The sequence below is a fragment of the Cervus elaphus genome, chromosome 23 (genome assembly GCF_910594005.1).
Source record: "Cervus elaphus chromosome 23, mCerEla1.1, whole genome shotgun sequence".
Taxonomy (NCBI): domain Eukaryota; kingdom Metazoa; phylum Chordata; class Mammalia; order Artiodactyla; family Cervidae; genus Cervus; species Cervus elaphus.
In genome coordinates, this window is record NC_057837.1 from 27,482,235 (window position 1) to 27,504,268 (window position 22,034).

The following is a 22,034-nucleotide window of genomic DNA, read 5'->3' on the forward strand; positions in this document are numbered from 1 at the left end:
TATCTTATAAAATATTTAATTTAATAGCATTTAAAGACTATACTTAAATGACATTACCAAACAGGAACAATTGAGCTGAAAAAATAATGAAAACTAATGTGAAAGTGAAAGTGAAGTCGCTTAGTCATGTCTGACTCTTTGGGACCCCATGGACTATAGCCTACCAGGCTCCTCTGTCCATGGGATTTTCCAGGCAAGAGTACTGGAGTGGGTTGCCATTTCCAAATGTGGTAAACATAAATGTAGGTTAAAGTAAGCAAATTAGTTATTTATTTTAGCAAAAAACAACCTAGAGGATTAGGAAACAGGAATGTGATGCGTAAGTTCAATTCAGGAAAGTAGTTCTCAAAATGTGATCTGTATCAAAACACTCTTTGTGTTTAATACCAAGAAGTCATTTTCTTTTTTCATTCTTATTCTCCCCCAAATGAATATGAAGTTCTCTTGATGCTAGATGATGTGTAATGTCACAACAGACTGACCACAGATACAGATTTGGGAATCCAGCTGTCTTCTAAGGAAGAAGACATTAAAGCAAGTTATAAAAATGTACAATAATGCTTTGCTTCTCAATATATATTTCTCTTATTTTATCAACATAGTTCACTTTCATTACAATATTATTTATAGTGATGTGTAATTGTATTATTATTTCTAAATTAATTAATACATAGGCATTTTTTCATCTTTAATTTTAATTTCTAAAATGGTAACTGTTAATGGGTACTACCCATACAAGCAGAAGCTCTTTGGGGCCCCCCAGTAATTTTTTTAAAGTATAGAACTTTCCTAAGACCAAAGCTTGAAGAACACTGAGCAAGCTGCATTTACAGAGTTTAAAGATAGTATTACTGAGATATTCTGACCAGTGCTTCACACTGGTCAGATTAAATATGGGTGGGCATGAATTTCAGGACGCTTACTTCAAGAGTGAGGTAGTCTGACAGCCAATAAATCAGAAAAATACAGAGTAGTGGCTTAGAGTTTGGACTTTGAAGAAAGACTACCTGGGCTTGAATCTTGCCTCTACTAACTTCTTAATTATATGAATTTGTGCATTTTTCTTATCTATAAAAAAATTAGGTCATAACAGTTGTTGTGAAAATTAAATGATTTGATATATGAAAAGCCCTTAAAAGAGAGCCTAGCACATATAAACAGTACATAAATTTTCATTATTATTGCTGTCATTATTGTTATTAGTTTGTACAGGCATAATTTGCATTTCCTGAGGAAAAAAGCAATCACAGGAAAGAGTCTCATGGGGCTGCATCATAGTGAAAGCAGCCAGTAGACAACTAATAAACACAAACAGTAGCAAATGTTATTGGAAGTAATGATAAGGGCTGTGAATTGTGATGCAGAATTACTGGCAATTACTCCTTTTAGTTGGACTGGTCTGGAAAGGCCTTCAGAAAATAAAACCTTTGTATAGAAACTTGAATTATGAGCAAGGAGGAAACCACATGAAGACCATTAAGGGAATAATCATATAGAGAGAAGTAAACATTAGAGGCCCTAATGTGGGAATGGCACCAGCAAGTTTGAGGCAGCTTTTAAGGTCATTGTTGCCAGAACAATAAATTCTGGAAAAAATGGAAGGAGATGAGGTTAGTACCATGGCACAAACAAAGATTTTTCCTGCGTTATGTGGAAAACCATTACTGGGTATTGAATTGCAGGGACAGAATGTACACACTAGAAGGGAAGTCTGCAGGGTGGAGGATGACTTTGGAGGTGAAGGAGTAGGTGAACAAAGACAAGGAGGATAAGATGCTGTGGCTTCAAGTTGGCGGTGGTTTGATCTGAAGCTGTAGTAGTATAATGATGACATAGTCATATTTTATTATAGATTTTTAAAGTAGAACAAATAGCATATACTGCTGGGTTAAATATAAGGTGTAGAGGAAAGATCACCACAAAGTGTGGAAAATTCTTGAAGAGATGGGAATACCAGACCACCTTAACTGCCTCCTGAGAAATCTGTATGCAGGTCAAGAAGCAACAGTTAGAACCAGACATGGAACAATGAACTGGTTCCATACTGGGAAAGAAATACTTCAAGGCTATATATTGTCACCCTACATATTTAACTTATATGTAGAGTACATCATGCGAAATGCTGGACTGGATGAAGCACAAACTGAAATCAAGATTGCTGGAAGAAATATCAATAACCTCAGATATGCAGATAACACTCCCCTTATGGCAGAAGTTGAAGAGGAACTAAAGAGCTTCTTGATGAAAGTGAAAGAGGAGAGTGAAAAAACTGGGTTAAAACTCAACATTCAAAAAACTAAGATCATAGCATCTAGTCCCATCACTTCATGGCAAATAGATGAGGAAACAATGGAAACAGTGACAGACTTTATTTTCTTGGGCTCCAAAATTACTGCAGATGGTGACTGCAGCCATGAAATTAAAAGACACTTGCTCCTTGAAAGAAAAGCTATGACCAACCCAGACAGCATGTTAAAAACCAGAGACATTATTTTGCTGATGAAGGTCTGTCTAGTCAAAGCTATGGTTTTTCCAGTAGTCATGTATGGATGTGAGAGTTAGACCATAAAGAAAACTGAGGGCTGAAGAATTGATGCTTTCGAATTGTGGTATTGGAGAAGACTCTTGAGAGTCCCTTGGACTGCAAGGAGATCAAACCAGTTAATCCTAAAGGAAATCAGTCCTGAATATTCATTGGAAGGACTGATGCTGAAACTGAAACTCCAATGCTTTGGCCATCTGATAGGAAGAACTGACTCATTAGAGAAGACGCTGATGCTGGGAAAGATGGAAGGCAGGAGGAGAAAGGGACAACAGAGGACGAAATGGTTGGATGGCATCTCCAACTCAATGGACATGAGTTTGAGCAAGCTCCAGGAGCTGGTGATGGACAGGGAAGCCTGGGGTGCTGCAGTCCATGGGGTCACAAAGAGTTAGACATGACTGAGCAACTGAACTGAACTGAGCTGTAGAGGAAAGAGAGAAATCAAGAATGATTTCTAGCTTTTGGACTTAAATACTGAATGAATAATAGTATTGTTTCTTAAGATGGAGAATTTGGTAATAAAAAGTTTTAATAGAAATTCAGTAATTTTGTTTAGATCATGTTGATGCTGTGACATAAAAGAATTTCAAGTAAACAAGTCTCAAATGAATTTGAGCCTCTCGAGAGAAGCCCAGGCTACACTACACGTTGAAGAGTCATTTGTGTATGATTGGTATTTAATTAACCAGGACTGGTTGAGATCACTTAGAAAGAAAGTATAATATAAAGACGAATGGTAAGGTGACTCAGTGGTAAAGAATCCGCCTGCCAATGCAGGGGATATGGCGTCCATTCCTGGTCCAGGAAGATCTTACGTGCTGCAGATTAGCTAAGCCTGTGCACCAGGATATCGAGCCTGTGCTCTAGAGCCCAGGAACTGCAACTATTGAGCCCGTGTGCTACAACTACTGAAGCCAGTGTGCCCCAGAGCCCATGCTCCACAAGAGAAGCCACTGCAATGAAAATCCTGTGCACTGAAACCAACAGTAGCTTCTGCTCCCTGCAACTAGAGAAAGCCTGTGTGCAGCAACAAAGACCTAGCGTAGCCAAAATAAATAATAAATAGATTAAATTATTTTTTTAAAAAGAAAATGGTAAGGACAAGGTTCTGGGCAAGCCGATATTTAACAGCAGAGGACAACTACCCAGCATACGATTTGGGAGGAGCAACCAATGAATCATAAAGAAAACCTCAGGAAGGTATGGTGTCATGTACTCCAGCAGATCAAAGTGACACTTTCAAATGAATGTCTATAATACTAACAAGAGCAACAGAGAAAAGGACAAAGAATAGACCACTGGCTTTGTCAAGTATTCATGACTCATTAAAGTTTCTTTGAGTAGAATGGTGAAGACAAAGGCTCATTTGCAGTGATTAGAAGAGACACCAGAAAGGTGGTAAAGTGAAAACAGAAACTTCATACAATTTTGCAAAATTTGGAGCTGGCACATCAGGAGATTGCAACAAGAGATCTAAGAAGACTTTCTGAAACATGGAAGTGAGGAAAGAATATATGATAATGGGTAGTGAAGAGAATAAGCAAATCTGAAGTTTCTATGATGATGCTGGAATGGTTATAGTAGAATAAATGCTCTAAAATAAAAGGTGAGAGTCCAAGACTCTTCATATTCGGAATCAAGATTTCAGAAGCAATGCTGTCATTGGTGATGACCAGATCTGGATCCTTGTGAGATCCTTGGCATCGTCAGAGATGAGGTGGAGAAAAGTTCACTAGGGATAAGAAGCCTCGAGACCTAAAGAGCTAGAGTATCAGATGACATATAACTGAATGTCTGAGATCACCATGCTTCAGGGAAGGGGAAGACAGTGGCTAAGAGATGGTAGAACACATGGAATGGTAAAGTCTGAGAAACACTTCAAATGAGCTTATGTTTTTGAAAGGCCAGAAGAGTTTGGACGTAACAAGCAGAAGCAGGGATTCTATAAACTCCACAAGCAGACCTTGAAGTATTAGGGTAGATTGGGAGAAAAACCTTTTTTTTTTTTTTTGAGGACCTGAAGGGAAGGAGTATCCTCAAGGAATAGCTAAGTTTCTGTTGGAATAAAAAACAGAAGAGGAATGCTTAGAGGAATAGAATTTGCTTTTAACAGACCAAGAGAGCTAAGTGAAAGATTTCAGGAGAAAGGTCTGGGAGTTTGGGTAGAACACATGTTTTACACAGGGAATTGGGCACATGAGTCTACATGATCACGATTCATCTGAGAGTCTTGCTTTTCTGATAATGAGTGAGGAGTGGGGAGATGGGAGGAATGATGGGTTTAATCCTGCAAGTCTCTGAGTCTGAAATGATTGAGAACTCAGGAAACCTGGAGAGAAGCAGACCTCCAGAGCACATGGCAATTGAGTGTCTCAGTGGGCTATCTAACCAGCAGGAAATCTGGAAGTCAGGAGGATTCCCTGAACCTGTGAGCTAAAAATGTCAAGGCTGCTGGTCTTGCTGCCAGGCAGGTTTATAGCACCTGAAGCATAAGAAACTCAGGGCAATTGGTCCAAAACAGAGAACAGCCATCACTGAGATATTTGGCATTTGAGCACGGTACGGTAATGTCGATGTCTCACCTGGGGAACTTCAGAAAGGCAGTGGTTTTCAAAATGTTTGGGTAAAAAATAAAATCTGAGGATATAATTATGATCCTTGATCTAGAGTGAGGCTGTTAAACCACTTCAACAAATTCCACTTACTGTTAGGTCAGCCAGAAAGTTCATTTGGGTTTTTCCTTAACATCTTACGAAAAAAACCTGAACAAACTTTTTAGCCAACCCAATACTTTCTGGATAAGTTCTAAACCAGCAAATCTAAATCTTAGAATTTCAGATGGTTACATGCTTAGATTGTGAATATCACTGCTACTACTGTGACACTGTTTGTAGTTTGAAGACAATGTCTTTTCCTGTTTCTCTTAGGAACATTTTGGTTAGAAGTATCCTTCCCTTTCCTTTCTCAATTTTAAGATGTCAGTGGAACAGTATTAGATCCTCTATGTAGAGGACCTGAGAATCCCAGGCAGGAAATGAGAGGCAGATGACACAAATTCCCAATTGATAAAGACCAGCAAACGTAGGCCAAGTTGAAGGGAAAAACTGAGCTCTTCTGCCACTTGAAAGGTGTCTGAATGGATGCCACAAGTAGGAATCTGGGGTTTTCTGAGCAAAAAAAGTAAATGGAGGGTTCACATCCAGTTGTTCTAAATGGTGGTTTTGGAGACAGGGAGGCAGGAACTCCTGATCCAGGGTACAGACTGTGGTCAGTATTTGCTGCTGAATGTGTATCATGGTGGCAATAATGCATCAAGATTCGAGGTTGGGGACCACAGTGGTTTAGGGAGTCCCACTGTTTCAATAGTCTTCTCAGTTTAAGCTCTCACCCTGTACTTTCCTCAGTTTAGAGTTTCAATAGTTTTCCTGTCTTTACCCCAGGAGACTTGCTTGGCAAAGCTAGCAAATCAAGCAGCTCTTACAGATCAACAACTAGACCTGCCAGGTTTCTGCCTCTAGGGCTGCCAGGTTCCTAACAAGCACCAGGAGATGGAATGAGGCAGATGGCAGGAAGCACAGTTGGCCTTGCACCCACAAAAGCCTGTGAGGCCACTGCTTGGTACAACGCTTCCCTCCCTTCATTCTTTTATGAGGGAAATAAACCAAGTAGCCCTGAGGGGAATTTAAACATATAACAAAACACAGTTGGCTCATGAAGAAATAGTCTGAAGATGCATTTATATTTAAACTGCATTTTCTGTTGGAAGGCAAGTACTAGAGAAATATCCTTTTTACTCTTGTCTATCCTCTGCTTCCAAATGGACCAGAAAATGCCAAGAATACAGAGCTGATCTCTTCAGACTGGGCTGGTTTAGAAGCCAGTGTGTTTGGTGAGCAGCAGCATCAATAGTCTCAAAGGCTCCACTACTTTGTGTATCTCATACTGTAATTACTTTGTTTATCTCACACTGTATCATTTCCTGTCTCAAGGCCAAGCCCAAGAAGTCAGTCTATGTCTGCCTAGTTGACTATGTTCAGTAACCTCTGACACTGAGAATTACGGCTAGTCTAGTCAAATGAAAATGAAGAACTATACCACTCACAAGGCATTTAAAAAAGAATTAAAATGTACTTTACAAACCTAAAACAAAATTTTAGGCAATATTTTCTGATGATCTTGGTAGTTTGAAGTGAATCAGTCTTATGTCCAAAAATTTTCATCTTTCATCAAATTTCACTGTGATATTCTGCCCAGTACCCTAGCTAGTACACTATTGTAAAGAATTGTTATTCAATATTTTATACATATATACAGTAACAGAGTAAAAACTATGGTTATTCTTTTGTGTTGTTGCTGTTGTTGTTCATGTTTGTTTTCTTGAGCTGACCTCTTTATCATTATGTAATATCCTTATTTATCCTGATAACTTTCCTTGCTTTGAAGTCGGCTCTGTCTGAAATTAACATAACTACTCCTGCTTTTTTTTTTTTGGACTAGTGTCAGCATGATATATTTTTCTCCATTCATTTGTTTTTAGTCTGTATGTCTTTATATTTAAAATGAGAGTTTTATAGACAACATATAGTTAGGCTGTGTTTTTTAATCACTTTTGAAAAATTTATTTATTTTTAATTGGAGGACAATTGCTTTACAATGCTGTATTGGTTTCTGCCATACATCAACATGAATCAGCCATAAGCATACATATATTCCCTCCCTCTTGAACCTCCTTCCCATTTCTCCACCCCATCCCACCCTTCTAGGTTGTTACAATTCTTCTTTATAATGATGAAAGTTGAGGTTGCAAGTGAATTAGCTTTGCTGTTTTTGTATTTTGGTTGGAGATTGGGTTCTTATAAACTTTCAGAAGGAAAGCATATTTCCACTGGTTCACATGAAGTGATAATGAGACAATTTTTACTCTGTTAAGGGAAAATTTTTAATTATGCTAAGTAAAATAAAGTCACTCAGTCATGTCCGACTCTTTGCGACCCCACAGACTGTATGTAGCCTACCAGGTTCCTCTGTCCATGGGATTTTCCAGGCAAGAGTACTGGAGTGGGCTGCCATTTCCTTCTCCAGGGCATCTTCCCGACCCAGGGATCGAACCTGGGTCTCCAGCATTGCAGACAGACACTTTACCGTCTGAGCCACCAGGGAAGCCCTTTAATTATACTAGAAGTCTCTATATTGTAACCAATTTGCCCATGTCTAAAGAGAGAAATTATGGGCTGTCATTGTTCTCCTTTGCATGTATTATGTCCTTATAGACAAGAAAGAAGATACACAAAGCCAAGCAATGTCCTCATCCCAATAGAGAAAAGTTCTTAGTAGTCAGTACTTCTGAGTGTTCCTGAAACTGCATTATATGCAAATAGTAACCAGTTCATTGCAAGGCAGAGTCAGGACCTGAAACAGAAGGGTTAAGTCATGGTGAATTACAGAAGTCAGGCAATAGAGCAAAAATATTGTGAGTAAAACTTCCTGAAGGCATATGTTATACTTGGACCTTGTGCCTAAATGATTTAAACAAAATGATTCACTTTGTTGAAACAGTACATCATTCCTGACTCCCCTTTTCACACAAGCTATTACATTTGGTCATAATGAGAAATTTCCTTCAGCATATTTGCTGAAGCTACTTATGTTGGTAAAAATGAAAAGCAACATCATTAAATAAGAAGGAATAATATTCAGCATAAATACAGTTTTATGAGAGATGCCAAATAAAAGCTATTCCAGATGAAATCTATTTAAGGTTATAATAAGTTAATGTAAGTAGTAAATGCAATTATAAAAAATACTGGAGTGTTGATAGTTTCTAGTTTAAGATAACATATGGTCAACTTTTCCTGTAGTAGACAGGGTTTTTCTTTAACAGATTGAAATTTTGGCAACAATATAGATAAGCTTCCCCCTCCCACCCACCCATACATATTTTTCTTCTTGGCAGCACTACTATCAAATCTCAAACTTTATGACAAAATTATCTTGAAAAATATCTAGGTCTCCAAGATCTACATTTCAACCTGGATAATGGGCTTATATTAGACATTTTCCTTCATCTCTTAAGTAAAACCCTCACTGAATATTCATTTTTGTTATTCTCCCTGATCATCTGTCAATGTAGCAATTTCAGAGCAGATAAGGTGAGAATCTCAGGGTCTCCATTCTGTGAAGCCGATTTCTCCCCTTAGGACAATATAGATGTTCATTCAATTTTATTACTATTATGTCTTTAATCCACCAAGAAGATTCATGTATCTTTTAGTCACACAATGTTTAGAGGTGCTAGTGTCCATTTTTTAGATTTATCAACCAGTAAAGATAGAAAATCCATCCGCTTTGTCCACTATTGTGTCTTCTAGTTTTTGGTTTACATAGCATAACTCATATATAAAGAAAATAATATATACTTGCAAAAGGGTTTATAGACATTCAGTCCAATATAAGCAACTCCATATATACCACCTGGTTTGAGAAATAAAATATAACAGTATGTTGAATTGTGTGGCCCCCTCCCCTGAGAATATCATTATTGTTAATAAACTTTGTGCTTATTTTCTCTCATTTTAAAGAAATAATTTCACCACCTTAAATATACATACATTTTAAACAGTTCAGTCTTATACAGTATTGAACTTTATATAAGTAAATGAGTTGGTAATATTCTTCTGTAACTTGCTAAAGAATATTAAAGTGATATTTCAGGTTTTTAAATCTATTTTCATAAAATGATTGGCATTTAGTTGCTATTTCCCATATTATCCCTCCCTGGTTTGGGCTTTATGGTTATATAAACCTCATAAAATGAGTGGAGACATGAATGCTCTTTTATTTTTTCCTTCTCTGTTTTAAGGTTTGGTTAAAATTTAATAATGCATTTCTCATATATTTGGTTAACATACTTATAAAATCATTTAAGCCTGCTCTTTTCTGGGGAAAAAATATTCCATCTCTATATTATGGGACTTTTTATTTCATCTTGAGTCAGTTTGGGTTATTTATATTTTATCTAAGACATTTTCTTCTAAGTTTTAAAATTTATTGCCATAAAGTTTGCACATGGTTTCTTATTTTTTAATCTGTTGTGTTTACAGTCATGTCCCTCTTTTTTATCTCCCAGTGTTATTTATATTGCCTACTCTCCTGTTTTATATCGATCTTAGCAGATTTCTGTCAGTTTCACCAGTCTCTTTAAAGAATAAAGTTAGCTTCTTTTTTCCTTCTTTTGTAGCTTTGTCCTCTATTTCCTTAATATCTATTCTTATTTTAAAATTTGTCCTCTGGGAGAACATAGGCAAAACACTCTCCGACATAAATCACAGCAAGATCCTCTATGACCCACCTCCTAGAATATTGGAAATAAAAGCAAAACTAAACAAATGGGACCTAATGAAACTTAAAAGCTTTTGCACTACAAAGGAAACTATAAGTAAGGTGAAAAGACAGCCCTCAGATTGGGAGAAAATAATAGCAAATGAAGCAACAGACAAAGGATTAATCTCAAAAATATACAAGCAACTCCTGAAGCTCAATTCCAGAAAAATAAATGACCCAATCAAAAAATGGGCCAAAGAACTAAACAGACATTTCTCCAAAGAAGACATACAGATGGCTAACAAACACATGAAAAGATGCTCCACATCACTCATTATCAGAGAAATGCAAATCAAAACCACAATGAGGTACCATTACACGCCAGTCCGGATGGCTGCTATCCAGAAGTCTACAAGCAATAAATGCTGGAGAGGGTGTGGAGAAAAGGGAACCCTCTTACACTGTTGGTGGGAGTGCAAACTAGTACAGCCACCATGGAGAACAGTGTGGAGATTTCTTAAAAAACTGGAAATAGAACTGCCATATGACCCAGCAATCCCACTTCTGGGCATACACACTGAGGAAACCAGATCTGAAAGAGACATGTGCACCCCAATGTTCATCGCAGCACTGTTTATAATAGCCAGGACATGGAAGCAACCTAGATGCCCATCAGCAGATGAATGGATAAAGAAGCTGTGGTACATATACACCATGGAATATTACTCAGCTGTTAAAAAGAATTCATTTGAATCAGTTCTAATGAGATGGATGAAACTGGAGCCCATTATACAGAGTGAAGTAAGCCAGAAAGATAAAGAACATTACAGCATACTAACACATATATATGGAATTTAGAAAGATGGTAACGACAACCCTATATGCAAAACAGAAAAAGAGACACAGAAGTACAGAACAGACTTTTGAACTCTGTGGGAGAAGGTGAGGGTGGGATGTTTCGAAAGAACAGCATGTATATTATCTATGGTGAAACAGATCACCAGCCCAGGTGGGATGCATGAGACAAGTGCTCGGGCCTGGTGCACTGGGAAGACCCAGAGGAATCGGGTGGAGAGGGAGGTGGGAGGGGGGATCGGGATGGGGAATACGTGTAAATCTATTGCTGTTTCATGTCAATGTATGACAAAACCCACTGAAAAAATAAATAAATAAATTAAAAAAATAAAATAAAATAAAAAAAAAATAAAATTTGTCCTCTGTGTCTTTATGCTGTTTTTCTTACAGTTTTTCTAATTTTTTGTTTATTTCCTAGTTCATTCATTTTCTACCTTTCCTCTTCTTTCCTATAAGATTTTATATCTGATGTTAAAGATGAAGTTTGAAAAGAATATCTATCATCACATACCAAGTATGATATTCTAAACATGATTATTATAACAATATTATTATTTATTTACTTATTCATTCAAATATCCCATAACTTTCTCATCTGGAGTTTGCTTGAATTACCAATTATATACACCAAACTGAGTGAGGGTTGTATTACAAATTCACTTTAAGATGCTGAATTTCTCCTTATTGTTTTTATTTCCCTAATGTTTACCTTGTATATTTTAAGAAGCTATATTAAGTGCATACAGATTTTAAATTATCTTCCTAGTGTAATTTATCATGTGTACTGGACACACTTGTAACTAATACTGTTTTTGCTTCAAAGACTATTTTGTCTAATATTAAAATATCTATTTAACTTCCTTGTGTGTGATATTTGCTAGTATTTTTGTTTAATTATCTGTCATTTTCTTTCAATCAAAATAATATATCTTCTTATTTTAGTTGTGTCTGTTATACAAAACATCTAACTCATTTTTATTATTAACCCACCTAATTTTTTAAAAAATTTTAGCTATCAAGTTTAGTTCACAAACACTTATTTCTTTTTTATTTCTGTTTCTATTTGTTTGCTTTTCCAATGTTTCTTTTGTCCTGACATTTTTTTGGATTGATTATAAATTTATTTCCCAATTCTGGCAAATTCACCATCTTTTTACCTCTTAAATTCTACTCCTCTCCCACATTCTTTCATCTCTTCTAGAGCTCTAATCAGAATCATGTTAAATCCTTACAGTCTGTTTGTGAAGAATTTCAACTTTTCTCCCGTATTGTACCATCTGAATACATATGCTTCTTTCTTAATATCTTCAGCCAAATACTTCAATCCATGACTTTTCTCTTCAGCAGAGTCTAATTTTACTCTGGAATCTAGCTATTGAGATTTAATTTATATTATGTTCTCACATTTCCAGAACTTCTATCTGCTTATTTTCTAATTTACCTAGTCATTTTTTACTTGTCTCATATCCATGTATAGGCTTCCACATTCTCACTTTATTTCTTTAAACAAATCATATGTAGCTATTTTACATCTGTATTCACTAACTACAACATCTGAGGCCCTTGAGGGTTTCTGTCTGTCTTTTGGCCATCTCTCCTTAGTGATATCTTGCTTTCATGTATTTTGCAATTTTTAATCAAGTGCTTGTTTTGGTATGACTTCGATAGGTGGAATCTTGAAGTACCTGGGTGGGGTAGTGATACCTCTGGAGATAATTTCCCTGTGTTTCTGCCTCACACCTGGCCTACGTTAAATATGTTTCTAGGTTGGAGGTTTACTAGAGCACAAAGGTGGTATCAGATGGAATTTCAGACCTTTGTGAGATTAAGACTGTCACTGTGAATTTTCAGAGCAGATATCTGGAATGTTCTTCATTTTACATCAGAGTCAAGGTGAAGATTAGCCAATCTTCCTTTGCTTAGAAAACATTTTTCTACCATGTCCTGTCATAAAAGGTTTAGTTTCCTGGGCCTTCCAAGTCTATGAGAGTCTCAGTTATTGGGTTGGCCAAGAAGTTTATTTGCGTTTTCCACAACATGTTACAAAGAAAACAAAAGAACTCTTTGGCCAACCCAGTACAATTTCCCCCACCCATGGTGTGGACCAAGTCTTTGTCTCTTGTTCCCTGTGTGATCATTAAAGTGTGAGGCACCTGGCAACAGGAAAAAACTCTCACAGAAGTGGTTTCAGTGCCTCATTAGCACACTGATATGCAGCCCCACTCTTTGTTTTGAGACTTGTATATTTTCCTAACATTTTTAAGGGCTTAGTACATATTTAAAGTTATCCTTTTGGTATTCCGGACTTCCCAGGTGGTGCTAGTGGTAAAGAACTCACCTGCCAATGCGGAAGTAAGAGACTAGGTTTCAATCCCTGCATCGGGAAGATCCCTTGGAGGAGGGCATGGCAGCCCTCTCCAGTATTCTTGCCTGTTGAACTCTATGGACACAGGTGTCTGGCAGGCAGTCTGTGGGGTCGCAAAGGGTCAGACATGAGTGACCTACCAACACACATTTTTTGGTATCCTAGTCAGAATTCTTAGATCATTGATGGTTGGAATATTTTTCTTTGAGAATCCCTACTCCATCATTGCTCGAGTGGGAATACAATAAGTATTTATTAGTCAGGAGATCTGACCACTGTTTTTCATCATGAAGATGCCTCCACTATTTTGCAAGAGAAAACAAAAACAGTCTCCCATTTCCTGCAGTTCGGTGTGCACTAACCACACTGCCTCACATCCTGCCTTCCTTTTTACTCACTTTCCTTTTCCACTTTTCGCCACATAATGATATTCAGATATGTAAGACTGACATCTCCCTACACACACACACACACACACACACACAACACTGACCTATACTCCTTCAAAAACTACTATCCATGTCAGACAAAGAGAAACTCATTTCTTTTCATTTACTGAGCTATTGTTAAGGGAATCACAGTGACTTCAGATGAAAAAGACACCTTGATTTTAACAATAGCTCTGTCCATATTAACTATGAAGGAATCTGACTTTGTGATCCAACTCATATAGCCTAAGTATCATTTCCTGAAAAAATGAGGAAGAGTAGAGTTGGGGAAGGAGGCAGTGAAGAGTTATTCTTTCCTCTCAGGTTTTGGTCATGAAGAGCTGGGGTGGCTCTGGGATCTGCTGCAAATAGTATCTTTGTAATTAGTAGTTTTGTACTGTACACTTGGAAATTGTTGGGAAGGTGAATTTTAGTTACACTTTCTTGTCATGATAAATAAATAAATAACAAAAAGAAATTTAAGGAATGAGGAGGAAGCTGTAGATAATCTCTGAAACTCTTTTCAGGTGTAATAACCACTAAATCTATAAATCTGGATATGCTTTGGCATTGGGCAATTTTAAAATTAGACTTCATATGATCCTACAATTTACATGAGTTTGCTCCTCAAACAATATCTGTTATTAGAAGCATTGCTTAAAAAACACAAAAATGAAGTTACCATATAATCCTGCAATCCCACTCTTGGGTGTATATTTAGAGAAAATTTTAATTCAAAAAGATACATTCACTCCAATGTTTATAGCAGCACTACTTATAATGGCCAAGATATGAAAATAACCTAAACACCCATCAAAAGATGAATGGATAAAGAAGTGTAGTATGTGTATATGTGAGTGTGTGTATGTATATATGTATTACTCAACTATAAGAAGAAGAATGAAATAATACCATTTGCAGTAATATGGATGGACCTAGAGATTATCACACTAAGTGAAGTAAGTCAGACAGAAAAAGACAAATATTATGTGATATCACTTATATGTGGAACCTGAAAAATAGTACAAATGAATTTGCAAAATAGAAATAGACCCATAGACATAGAAAACAAACTTATGTTTACCAAAGGGAAAAATGGGGGAGGGATAAATTAAGAGGTTGGGATTAGCATATATACATTACTATATTTAAACAAACAACAAGGACCTACTATATAGCACAAGGAAATATACTCAATATTTTGTAAAAACCTATAATGGAAAAGAATCTGAAAAATAAATATTCATTGTGCTATACACCTGAAACTGACACAACATTGTACATCAACTATAGTTTAATTTAAAAAAAGAAAAGAATATAGAAGCCTTGCTGAGTCAGAGGCACAAGCCTTCATGAGCAGAAGAGTTGACATGACTAGCTTTCTGTGTTCTGTATGTGGCACATCCCTAGTTGAAATGCTTGTACTCAACTTCAGAAGCTGTTTCCTTGGAAATTTTCATTTAAAGTCTTTCACTTATCAATATCTGCATCTGCTTAATCAACTCATAAACACTGAGTCCTGGATTCTGAGTTGGGCTGGGTCATTAATGAGTAAATTAACTGTCTTGCAGACAAAATACCCAGTTTTAATGATCAGAGTTCCCTGGAACATTCTAGTTGTTCATTTGTCCCCAGAGTTGTTGCTAAGTGGTGCCCTCACATGTCTTCCCTTTGATCAGCTCTCTCCCTTTCATCTCCCAGAAGGAGGGCAGGGCTCTCCCAGACCAAGGCCCAGGGCTCCAAGTGCCCAGACAGAGCCACCAGGTTGCAGCTCCCTCCTCTCCCCTGGGAGGTGCACTCATCCAGCACAACCACAGTCAAATGGAAAGTGGGATAAAGCAGTCTTCTTTGGCAAGGACAGTAGTGCACTCACTGCCAAACCTTATGAATTCATGTCAGCGAAGACTGGCATTTCTTGAAATTCTCCAAACAAATAAAAGGAAAAACTTAGCTGCATTTGCATGCAGAACATATTCAGTCCAGACGACCACTAATTTTCTTCCAGGATTCAAGACCTGAGATTCTGACATCTTGCAGATGAGCCCCTTGTCATGTTGTTTTTCTCTGTCCTGTCTCCTATTTATTCCACTGGCAGAGGGGAACCATATTTCGTTTCCCTAAGAAGCTACTCCCCTAAAATCAAAGGCCAGATCTGGTAATGAACTTACAAGGATGGGCTCTAAGACCATCGCTGGAAGAACACATTTGGGAAAACAGGTCTGGGTGAGAAAGCCTTCATTAGTGCATGAATACTATTTATTTACCTGTGTGTTTTTGTCTGTGCTGCTACAGATTTCAGAGATAGGCTTCAGGCAATACAGTACCTGGAAAAACACACAGCAAAGTCCAGGTGTGCATTGCATGCAAGAGCATATGCACTAACTTTTTATAAAAATGAATAATTAGGACACAGCTTCACTCTGGTTAAACACTGGATCAACTCTAAAGTGGTCAATCGGCATAAACCCAGGAGACCTGAACCAAGATAAATTAAGCCAAGGTTGAAGAGATAGGTTTTAGAAAAGATTTTTTGTCAAAGGAAAAATGGTCATAATTATGATAATTTTAATCAACTGAATTCATAATCAAACAGTCTGAGAAAAGTTCATGTACCATATAGTGGCCTGATAAGGTACATTATATATAGAGAATGGCAGATTCTAGAGAATGAAATATATCAGGTAGAAATAATTTCTAGGTCATCAACGTCCTGTTTTTCATCACTGACGCTAAAACATTTCTGCCAAGCAGAATAATAAAATAGCTGTTTTAAGATTTTTACAAAAAATATCTTATTCATTTCTAGTATTTTCACTACTTTCTAATTTGCAACCTACTTCTAAGGGCTCCCTTGGTGGCTTAGATGACAAAGACTCTGCCTATAATGCATGAGACCCAGGTTTGATCCCCTGGAAAAGGGGATAGCTACCCACTCCAATATTCTTGCCTGGAGAATTCCATGGACAGAAGAGCCTGGCGGGCTACAGTCCATGGAGTCGGACACAACTGAGCATGCATGCATGCATGTGTATGTGTACAACGCTGCACTAAGTACTACAGGGAAATAACAAAGGGTAAGACATGATGTCTAATGTTAGTGAGATTAGTGCTAATAGAAGAGAGGCCATTATGAGTGGGTCATCAGAAGAAGAACAATTAGTTGGAGGGAATCTGACAAATTTGGAAATCTGTACACAGAGGCCAGTTCTGATGAAGGGCTAGGTCTTGCTAATTATAAATTATTTACTTTCTCATAAATCTCACTCATCATATATAAAATATGAGAACTGATTTAAGATTTTAATGAGTGATTGTGTAACTGAACATGTATTTGGAGTTCCCCAAATCTCGGAAACACATTAGTTTTTATTTTCTGAACACTCCCCCTAGTGTCCCACATAAGCGGTGGAAAAAATGCCCTCAAATATCAGGCTGTGCCTCCTTGAATCTTAGAGACTGACTGTAATAATCTGGTGCTACTGGTAAGGAAACTGCCTGCCAATGCGGGAGACACAGGACATGTGGGTTCAATCCGTGGGTCGGGAAGACCTAACAGAGGAGAGCACGGCAACCCACTCCAAATTCCACGGACAGAGGAGCCTGGCCAGCTACAGTCCATAGGGTTGCAAAATGTTGGACCAGCTGAAGCACCTTAGCACACATATTAAAATCTGTGCCTTTATTGAAAAGATTTCTTTGAGGCTCATGCCTTTCAGCTCTGCTGTTTTCTGTTCTTCCTTGTCAGTCATTTTCACACATTAGCTTTCGCTGCCCAACAAACTGATCTAAAACATAAGGACTTAAAACAAGAATCATTTACACAACTCATAATTCTGCAGGGCAGCGATTTGGACTGTGCTCCTCTGGGGTTTCTTCTGGTCTCAGCTGGACTCAGTCCTGCTGCCAGGATGACGGAGGTGTGGCTAGACCAGGCTGACCTCAGGTGGGACAGCGCATTTCTGCTCCACGTGAATGAGGCCAGCAGACTAGCTTGGGGTGCTGGGAAGAACCAGGAAGGAAACAGGTGGAGACACTCAAGATTTTTGAGGCCCAGATTCCAAATCGTCATTTCCACCACTCTCTATACGTCTGCTGACACAAGTTATAAGACCAACACAAATGCAAGGGGAGAGGAAGAGATGTCTTCTGGGGTGGGAAGGTGGGAAGGGCCATGATCACCGATGGCAAGGACGTGGGGAGAGACACAGCATGGGGGTCATGTCTGCCTCTCTCCTTTCTGATCTTCTGGTTCCTCCTCCTCTGTCACTGAGGAGTTTTTGCAGTCTTGGTCCTTGTCATTTCCCATCCATCCTTTGACTGACCTCAAGATCTACATGCAGCTTTCTACTTCCCAGGTTCCTAACCTCTTCATCACCACAGACTTCCACCTCCATGATATCCATTGCTCATCTGTTGCCTTGCCACGTCCTGGACCTAGTCTGTGCTGGAACAGATCTACCTTAGAAATGTTAGCCGTCAACACCCCACTTCCTGACATAATCTCAGCCCTTTGGGCTCTCATGATAACCTGACCCTTTTTCATGGGCTTTCTTGGCCTTTCCTCTGGGCCTTTAGCACTTCTTCCCATCTATCAGTTCGCTTTCTGGTTGCTTCCTTTACTGTTAGATGCTATGGTACATCATTTCAATCACTCTCCTCTTTATATCTTCAGATTCTTTCAAAAAATACATCACATCTATGTGACAGCTTAGGTGCTGTTCCCTAAAGGAAACAGATGGCCACAACCCACCCCAATATTCAGCAGGACATTAGAGACAAACCTGGGCTCACAAATGAGACATCTCCCACCGGGGCCTGTGCAGAGTCAGTCCTGGCTTGCTCTGCAGTTCGTATTCTTTGACCCCTGCCACAGTGGTTGTTATTGTCTGGAGTATATGGAGTCCCTACATGTGTTCCTTGTTTACTGTGGTATTTTAGCTTAGCCAGGACATTAGTAAAGCAAAGGAAGACTAAGTCTATTTACAAAGGGACATAGAAGAGAAACTTTTTTCCTATGAGCTCTTGGCAAATAAACTTGAAACGGCACTAGGAAAATTTGATGGTTTCTGCTCCACCCTCCTAAACCTCCTACCATCCTAATCTCGCCTCACCTACCTGCAGAGGCTGGAAGAACACAGTAAAGCCTTGACTATTTCCTGAGCCAGTAGTCATTTTTAACTTCTCAGAAATAGAGGAACAAAATGCTAACAATATATTGAAAAAAAAAAAAAAACATAAACACTGAAAATGAGTTTCTATTCATGGAGGCCAAGTGGTAAAATGTGGCATTTGTTTAAGAAGGACAGAGTGAGTGCCCAAGTTACATTATCCATAATTGAATGTGTTGAAATCCTCAGAATTGGTGGAGCCTTCTGGTTATACAAGGGCAAAACCTCCTTGCAGAGAATGGACCTCATTTTCTCTAAGTAACTGCTACCAGGCGCCCATTTCACTTTAAAAAATACGCTGTATTCTTTTACCTCAACTGTCACTATTTTATCTCAAATTTTTTCATAAACAAATAGAGTATTGAAGACAGAGAAGAACACTTAGGTTCATGAAAATGATTCTTTCATCTAGATCAAAACGCTAATAAATTTTATACTCAACCTGAACACAGATCTTACACCATCTACTTCAGCATTCTCTTCCTGTCTTACAAGGTCAGAACAAACACATTTATGTATCACTTCTTTAATACACTTGCTTTCTTTTTTAGTATTGCCCTTCTTGATAGCTATCAATATATACCTGAACATCCCAGTCTAAGACAAACTGCATTAACTAGCAGAATAAAACATAGCAAAATTCCTCCTTCTCTCCTGCCACTTTCACTTTACTGCTCTGTATCATATTGCTCTGTACCGTTTAATTTGCCCGTATTTGCTCAGCCCCCAAAGCAAAGCTGTCTTAAAGGGAAATGATCATCAGTGAATGCTTACTCCAGCATCCTTAGATGACTCATTGAAAGATCAGTGACCCAATCAGCAGAAACATGCTCTTTGAAAAATAACTAAAATATAGCCAACAAATAAGTCTCCAATAACAAATAGAATGGGACTATTACAGGCAAACAGTGGCTTAGAAACAGGCCAAATTATAAAGCTTTGTGTTTAAATTAGCTATTAAATGGAAGAGGTTTGTTTGTTTTTCAAGTGAAGAACTTTTTCAATCATACTAGCTCCCAGTATCAACCATAGAATAGTGTCCACAGAGATGGAGAGTAATTTGACTCAACTCTGATCACCAGGGTGGCAGTTTTTAAAATCAGGTCCCGTAACCATTTGCAGAGGGAGTTGCCAGAGGTGACACCTGGACCAACAGCAGACCCACCAGGTCATGCTTCCTGTGGGAAAACCCTTTTCGGGAGGGGGCGGGCAGGGATGAGGGTATGGGGTAGACTAGGAAGAGAAAGTGTGGAAAACTAGCCACTTATGACATCATTCTAGGTCATTTGCCTCTCATTTGATATTGTGGGAATTTTTCCAGAGAGTGAGGTTATTAAGTCTAAAAAGATAATTTGAATATTCATAATTTGGGTATAGCCTCTATGTGGAAACCTCAGTATCTTTTAAGGAACACACTGGAACCCTTCAGCTGAAGCACTACTACACTCTACATATTTAGAATCTGGGTTTCAACATGCAAAAGAAACTTAAGTTAAAAAATTTCAAATCACAATTCTCAAAGAAACATGGCTTTGAACTCTAAATGACTCTGACAAGAAACTAGTATTAGACTTGGAAACAATGACTCAGACAACCTCAGACTTGGGGCAAAGAAGGAAATTTTCCAGTGGTATAAGCATTTTTCAAACTTCTTTCCTGTCTATGCACCATCATCACTCCAAACCCAGCCCCACCTCAACAATGGCAGACTTATAGAGAGAATCAAAATGCAAATTTGAATCATAAGGTAAAATATTGGGCAGTAGCAGAAAACTAGGATACTACAGACTCTATTATAGCAATGAAAAAAATCGTACGAGGATGTAGAAAATAATTAGAGAATGTAAGTTGTGCGCTCAGTTGTGTCCAACTCTTTGCGACACCATGGACTGTAGCCACCACTCTCTTCTGTCCATGGAATTCTCCAGGCAAGAATACTGGAGCGGGTTGCCATTTCCTCCTCCATGGCATCTTCCTGACCCAGGGATCAAACCTGCCTGCATCTCTTGCATCTCCTGTATTGGCAGGCAGAGTCTTTATCACTGTGCCACCTGGGAAGCATTTAGAACTAGAAGTAGTTAAAACAATTCAGTGTGAACTAATATTTTTATTGGTGAAAAAAGTGAGTGTCAAAAGTTTATAGTTTTGTTAAACTATAAATAATACAAGTCTTCAGTGGTAGAATTGCTCCTAAAACCTGAACTTTTAATATAGCACAGCTCTCAGGCAAATAAAGGCACCTATTAAATATTATTTAATTTTATCTATTCATCAAAAAAGGGAAATATAAAGAAATCACAGAGTAAATTCCACCAAAAAAACATAAATTACAAGAAGAGTGATGTCTTACTTTATTGTTCAGTGTTGGCTATTTGCAAGTGATTAAAATGTATATTTTATGAAATATTCAATGAATATGAAATCAACATGGATACACTGGTATATTGACCATTATATTCAAAAACTATTTTCAGAAGTAAAATTATTTCTAAAAGTTAGAGCTATGTATATTTTTAAAGCAAAATTTTAAAAAGCTGCTACTATATCTGAATATTAAAAATAGAAAACAGAATAATTACATATATTTGTACATTATCCATTTATTAGTACCATGTCACTAGTATTTTCCTGAAAAATATCATTTTCTTAGTATGATATTGCACATACCTATCATCTGCTTTCCTGAAAAATGAAAAGCCAGTTCCACCTTGATTTTTTAACTATTTTTAGGTCATTTCTGTTGCAAGTGGTTGTTGCAGAAAGAAAACAGTTACAGCAATACTATAGTTACAGATTTAGTCTACACAAAGCCACCACAGCAAGATCTTAGCCTTTGTTAATTTTTTTCTAACACTTAAACTATAATTTTCCCTAGTTTCCCTCTGACTTTCTACTTGACCTTGTGTGTCTCCCAGGCCTTCCAGAAAGGACTATGCTGAGGTGAGCGGACACAAGGCACCAGAGACAGGAGCAAAGAAAACTGGACCAAGGAAAACTGTAAGATAAAAAAAAATTATGTTGTTTAAGCTGTTAAATTTTTGAGAACAGAAAATAAAATATTATTTTAAACATTTATATAAATTTCTATATATGTATGTATGTATACATAATATATGTGTGTGTCTAATAAACAGATAAGATGCGCAGTCTATTCAGATACCCCAAGGCCGTTTATCAGGACCTAGATATCATGTTGTAGCATATATATTATATGCATACATACATACATTACATACTGAAGAAGTGTGGAGTTTCCTTTGACATCACTAGGTACAAATTTTTAAAAACAGCCTGCACAGGTCTCATTCATTTCTCACAGACAAAGCTTGGCGGGTACCTGCCAGTGCAAGATG

General features: G+C 37.7%; 1 long non-coding RNA gene across 1 annotated transcript; it reads right to left on the reverse strand.

Annotated features, from left to right (window-relative positions):
• Positions 1–7,725: 7,725 nt before the first annotated feature.
• LOC122681330 lies at positions 7,726–18,396 on the reverse strand. Its single transcript, XR_006336939.1, has 3 exons — positions 18,295–18,396; positions 13,059–13,188; positions 7,726–7,954 (listed from the first exon to the last, which is right to left on the reverse strand). It is a non-coding gene; the product is annotated as an uncharacterized LOC122681330 (long non-coding RNA).
• Between the last annotated feature and the right edge of the window lie 3,638 nt (positions 18,397–22,034).